The 5757-nt window shown below is 39.7% G+C and overlaps 1 protein-coding gene across 2 annotated transcripts in view; it reads left to right on the top strand.

Moving 5' to 3' along the window:
• Window positions 1–5757, top strand: part of Ranbp17 (RAN binding protein 17) — a 390835-nt gene that overhangs the window by 337438 nt on the left and 47640 nt on the right. The gene's annotated exons all lie outside the window — the stretch shown is intronic.

Raw genomic sequence — 5757 nt, 5'->3', positions numbered from 1 at the left:
ATAAAAAGTTTTACTATAGTGAAGAAAATTAATATGCATCATCTTATAGTTACTTCTGTGGGATGGGGGAATGGCATACATCCCAAATATAATAATATTTTATTAACATAGCTATTATGTCATACATTGAACAGTCAGTGTTACTGTTTATATATAGATGTTCCCCAAACCCTCGTCCTGCCCCAGCCATTTTGGCTTGCTGTTAAGTGGTATATTCTAGCCCACAGAGGCAGGCAGATCACTGTGGGCATGACTCCAAAGGGTGACCTCTCTTCCTGCTTCTCCTCTTGACTCTGCTTCCTAGGCTTCATAGCCTGAGCAGCTTTCTTCACCAATCCCTTCCACCATGCTGCTTCTATCTTGAGCCAGCTAACCATGCAAGGACTGAAGCTTCTTAAACATAAGTCAGAGTAAATCTTTCCTGTAAGTTAAAGGTGTTGGATATTTTGTCCCAGCAAGGAGAAAAATGATCAAGAGAGCTAATTTGTTCATCCCTCCTACCTGTTTCTTGCATCCTCTGACCTACGTCTCCCCATTTCCTCCCACTCCCATCACCCCTGGTAGCTGCTATTTTCTCTCAGTTTACTTCAAAATTTTTTGGTTTCGCATATAAGTGAACTTGTGTTGTACTTTTCTATCTGTGTCCCCTCCTATTTCATCATTAGCATCATGTCCTCTAGTCTCATCCTGTTTTAGAGCTGAACAATATCCCATTGTGTATAGATTCCCTTATCTATCTATCCATCAAAAGACACAGGTTGTTTCTGTATTCGTCAGCTTTCTTGTTGCTGAAAACACAATGCCTGACACTCACAATGTAAAGATGAAAAAGTTTAATTTAGCTTATAGTTTCAGAGGATTTGATTCATTGCTGGCCTGCTCCCAGGAAGAAACATCATATTTGAAGGGCAAGACAAAGCAAATGCTTAGTTCATGGTGTATGGGACACAGAGCGGGAGAACAGTATCAAAGTAGAGAGACTGTATGCAGTATCTCAAGTCACACCTTTGGTACACATCCAAAAAAACCAAGAAGCATGCTTTCCTGTCCCCTCTGCAGCTCTCAAGCCAGTCAGTTTGGTAATTAAGCTTACCCATCACATGTACTTTGGCTATTGTGACAGTGCTGCAGTAAGCATGGAAATTCACATATCTGCAAGAGATGGTGATTTCACTGCATTTCCTTTGAGTATATCCTCAGAAGAAGGCTTGATGGAACATACTAGTTTTTTTTTTATTTTGTTAGAAACCTCCATATTGTTTTTAATAATGGCTATATCAGTTTCATTCCCACTAAGAATATATTACGAATTCCCTTTTCTCTGCACCTTACCAACACTTGTTATCTTCTGACTTTGTGATAACAGCCATCCTAAAGTATGTGAGGTAGCATCTCTTCTTAGATTTAATTTGCATATCTCTGAGGATTTATGTTGTTGAACACCTTTTCATATAACTGTTGGCTATTTTTATGTCTTTTTTTCCGAAAAAATTGTTTGATTGGTTAAGGGTTTTTTGTCTTTGTTTTTTTAGCTTTGAAATATGTTAAGTCTTGTTAAGTTGCCCAGACTTGGCTTGAACATGCAATCTTCTTGCCTCAGCCTCCTAGAGTCCTGAGATTATAGACATCTACCACTATGGCTGGCTACATGGATTCTTTATAAACTTTCTACACTCATTCCTTATCAGATGTTTGGTTTGTAAATGTTTCCCAGTGGATATGCTGCCTTTTATTTTGTTTCCTTTGCTGTGCAGAATCTTTATGGTTAAATGTAGTCCTGGTTACTTTTGCCTCGGTGGCTTGAAATTTTTGTGTGATAGCAAAAAAAAAACCATGCCAATGTGCAGAAACATTTCCTCTGTGTATTCCTTTATGAGTTCATAATTTCTTGCCCAATATTTAGGTCTTTTCTCCATTTTTTAACTTGATTTTTTATATAAGTTTAATTTTTTGCATATAGAAAGCCAGTTTTGGTGCGTAGTGATACAGTGCCTACTTAGCAGGAGCAAGGTCCTGAGTTCAATTCCCAGTACCAAAATAAGGCCAGGTTTCTCAACACTAGTTATTGAAAAGAATAACTTTTCCACTGCACCCTTTTGGTGCCACTGTCAAAAATTATTGGGGCCGGGGAAATGGCTCAGTAGAATAAGGGCCTGAGTTCAATCCCCAGTTACACAAGAGAGGAAAAAATATATATATATACACACACACATACACACACACACACACACACACACACACACACACACACACACCAGGGGTGATGGGAGTGGGTGGAAATGGAGAAATATAGGTCAGAGGGTACAGCACAGCTCTCTTGTGGGGGTGAAGAATGGTACAACCACTTGACAGTTCAGCAGTTTCTTCAAAACTAGCATACTTTTACTAATCAATCCAGCAGCTAAGCTAATATCCACATAAAATCCTTCACACAGATGTTAGTAGAAGCTTTACTAGTGACTCCCAAAACGTGAAAGCAACCAAGATTTATTCAATTGGTGAATCAATAAACCATGGTACCACCATATAGAGGCTTAGAATTTTATCCAGTGCTACAGAGAAATGAGCTATCAAGCCATGAAAAAGCAAGGCAGGAGCAAAACATGGTGGAAATTTTTAAAAATGTACCAGGATTTGTGAACATGTAGAGCTGTAGAGGTAACCTTTCTTGGAAAGTAATCATGGACCCTCTTGAGGAGAGAGAGTCCCAGGCTAAAGAAGTAGCAAGTTTTAGGATCCGAAAGCAGGAACTTATCTGGCATGAACATTTTATACAGAGGAATGACATGATCTAACTTAAGTTTTAAAAAGATTCCATTGGCTGCTGTATAGGACTGTAAGCAATTAAAGCTACATGCAACGATATCAGATAAGACAGTATTGCAATAACAAGCAGTTTGATACTAACTTTGACCAAGGTAGTAGCAGTTGGAGTAGCCAGAAGTGTTTGTACTGTGAATGTATTGTAAAGGGAAAGCAAATCCAATTTTTTGATGGATTAGATGAACAGTATGAGAAAAAAAATGTAGCTGGGATTTTGGCATAATAGAAGAAAGATGGAGTTGCTGTCAACTGAGATAAATAAGGAGGCTGAGATGGGGAAGGGTAAGAAACTCTGTCCTATTTTGATCATTTTGAGCTTGAGATGTAGATTGCACAACCAAGCACAGATGTCAAATGGATTTGGATATATGAGTCTGGGGTTTGGAAAATAGGCCCAGACTAGAGAATCTAACACAGAAGTCATTGGCTCTTCAATGGTATTTAAAGCTGCAAAACTAGATAAGATGACTGGGGGAGGAGGAAGGAGACAGGATGAATGTAGTACTATACAGAAGAAGAGTATGAGCCCTGGTATACTCCAATGTTAGGAGTTGAGGGAGAAGAGGCAGAACCAACATAGAAGAGTAAGAAAGCAAATGCTGCAGTAAAAGAAAATCATGAGAGACAAGATGGCCACCTGTTTCAAAAGCTTCCAGTGAGGGCTGGTGCAAGACAGCTCAGTGGACTAAGCACCTGCTTAGGCAAGGACAGGGATGGGTTCAATCCCCAGCTCCACATGCTAAGCTGGCCCTGCCCCCAGGCACACAGGGCCGGCCACCAAGACCAAGCATGGTGGTGCTCGCCTGTAATCCTAGCACTGGGGAGGCTAAAAACAGGAGGGTTATTATGAGTCCCACCAGCATAGTGAGAACCTGTACCAAAAACATAAAGAAAAGGGAAAAAAAAGATGCCAGTGGATCAGGATGAAGACTGAGTAATATTTAGCAATAAGGCAATTGTTAGCAACCTTGAAAGGACTTTGACTAGAGTGGGCATAAAGAAGAATGAGAATATAATATGCTTTCCTAACTTAACTGGACTGTGGAACACCTAAGAACATTCTATAAGCATTTGATCATGTGGAAAAATGCCAAAAAAAAAAAAAGAATGAGAAGTGAAGATAGTGAATACCAACCATTCTTTTGAATTTGTTAATAAGGGGGAGAAGCAGAGGAAGCAGACCAAGAAAACATCTTCTGCTACCTTTTCTTTAAATGGTAGAGATAATAGCATGCCATATATTCTAATGAAAATTATCTAAAAGTACCCCCAAAAAGCCATTGTATATGAAAGAAGGGGGAAATTTTGGGTGCTTTGGCTTTACGTATGTAAGTGATGAGATCAGTTGAACTAGGTAGGTATTGGCTTTGGCAGAAAGGGGTGGTGTGTGTGGGTGCAGGTGCTCTAGAAGGGATAGATGTGGCAGTGCAAGTTTAAGCTTAAAACATTCCCAGAAGGAGAGCTATAATCTTTTGTATTTTAATAAGTACTAGTAATGCCCCCTACATTAACTCTATAGATTTCATAGTCCTAACAATTTGCTTAATTTTTCATATCCTTATCAATCCTGCATTGTTTGACTCTTGTAGTCTGAACAGGGAAATCTGTTCTCTTCCAATCTTCATTTCTATTCTGTCCCAAACCATTTTTGTCTATGTCTAGCCCTTTTCTGACTTGCAAAAGGACAAGAGTGGGTTAAGTGACCTGAAGTAAAGAAATGTTAACAAGCTTCTAGTTCTTTTCTCGTAACTATTCTGATGATGTATGGAGACGTTCAACCTATACAGCTGTCAGCTAAATATCGTTTACTTTAGAATTTTAGAGAGTAAAGGTGGAAAAGGTAAACCCGCAGAACAGATTGCTTTATAACTCAGGAAGCAAAATTGTTAGTACTATTAGTTCTACCTGGTGCAGGATGCTACGATAGCATATCTTTAAAAATTTTTTTTAAATTTTATTTATTTGTGTGTGTGTGTGTGTGTGTGTGTGTGTGTGTGTGTGTGTCAAGCTCAGCCCACCAGGGGGTGGGGCTGGCTGGCATGTGTGCTGGGGGATTGAACCGCGGTCCCTGTGCTCTGCTAAGCTTGTTCTAAGTAGGTGCTTTAGACCACTGAGCCATCTCACCAGCCCTACGATAGCATATCTTAACCTTGTGTCCCTTTTTTCTCAGTACTCTTTGGAGGCACGGAAAGCTAGTAGATGTGGAGTAAAAAGCCAGACTACGCACCCACCCACCCCCTCCCCAGTAATTCTCTACTGAAGGAACAGAGAAAAGGCAATCGAAAAATGTAGTATGGACCTTAGTTTGAATTATGTAAATGAAAGGGATGTGAGGGAGGTGACATTATTGTGTACCCCCCACACAGCTCATCTCCTCCCCTTTTCCAGGCTGTAGTTTCTGTGAGTTTATATTTAAAGCTATTAGACTGGAGAAAAAAATGAACCCCCAGTACTATGTATGGTCATAGCTTACATTTATTGAGCACTGTGCCAGTTACAATGGGTGAACAGTTTACATACACTGTCTCCTTTATTCCACATAAGAGCCTGATGAGTTATAGGTGTTATTATCCTCACTTTATAGATAAGGAAACAGTGACTTACAGAGGTGAATAATCTGTTCTGTTATTATCCTCACTTTATAGATAAGGAAACAGTGACTTACAGAGGTGAATAATCTGTTCAGATTCACAGGTAGTAAGGAGAGGGCTAGGAATTAAACCAGGTCAGTATGACTCAAGAGCCCACACTATTGATCACTTCCTTATTTGCCATGTGTTTGTGTTCAGTTAGAAAATTACCTTGTTCTTTGGTTGAGACCTATGTGGTAAGGCCTTACCCTTTGGCTATAGGGCGTCTCTTCTATAGAGGAGGACATCCAGCAGTCAGTCGCACAGGAAAGAGGTGTAGTCTTGGAAGAAAAAGAATATTATA

This window comes from Octodon degus, unplaced genomic scaffold (assembly GCF_000260255.1).
Source record: "Octodon degus isolate 3935 unplaced genomic scaffold, OctDeg1.0 scaffold00085, whole genome shotgun sequence".
Classification (NCBI taxonomy): Eukaryota; Metazoa; Chordata; class Mammalia; order Rodentia; family Octodontidae; genus Octodon; species Octodon degus.
This window is presented reverse-complemented; position numbering and strand designations above follow the sequence as displayed.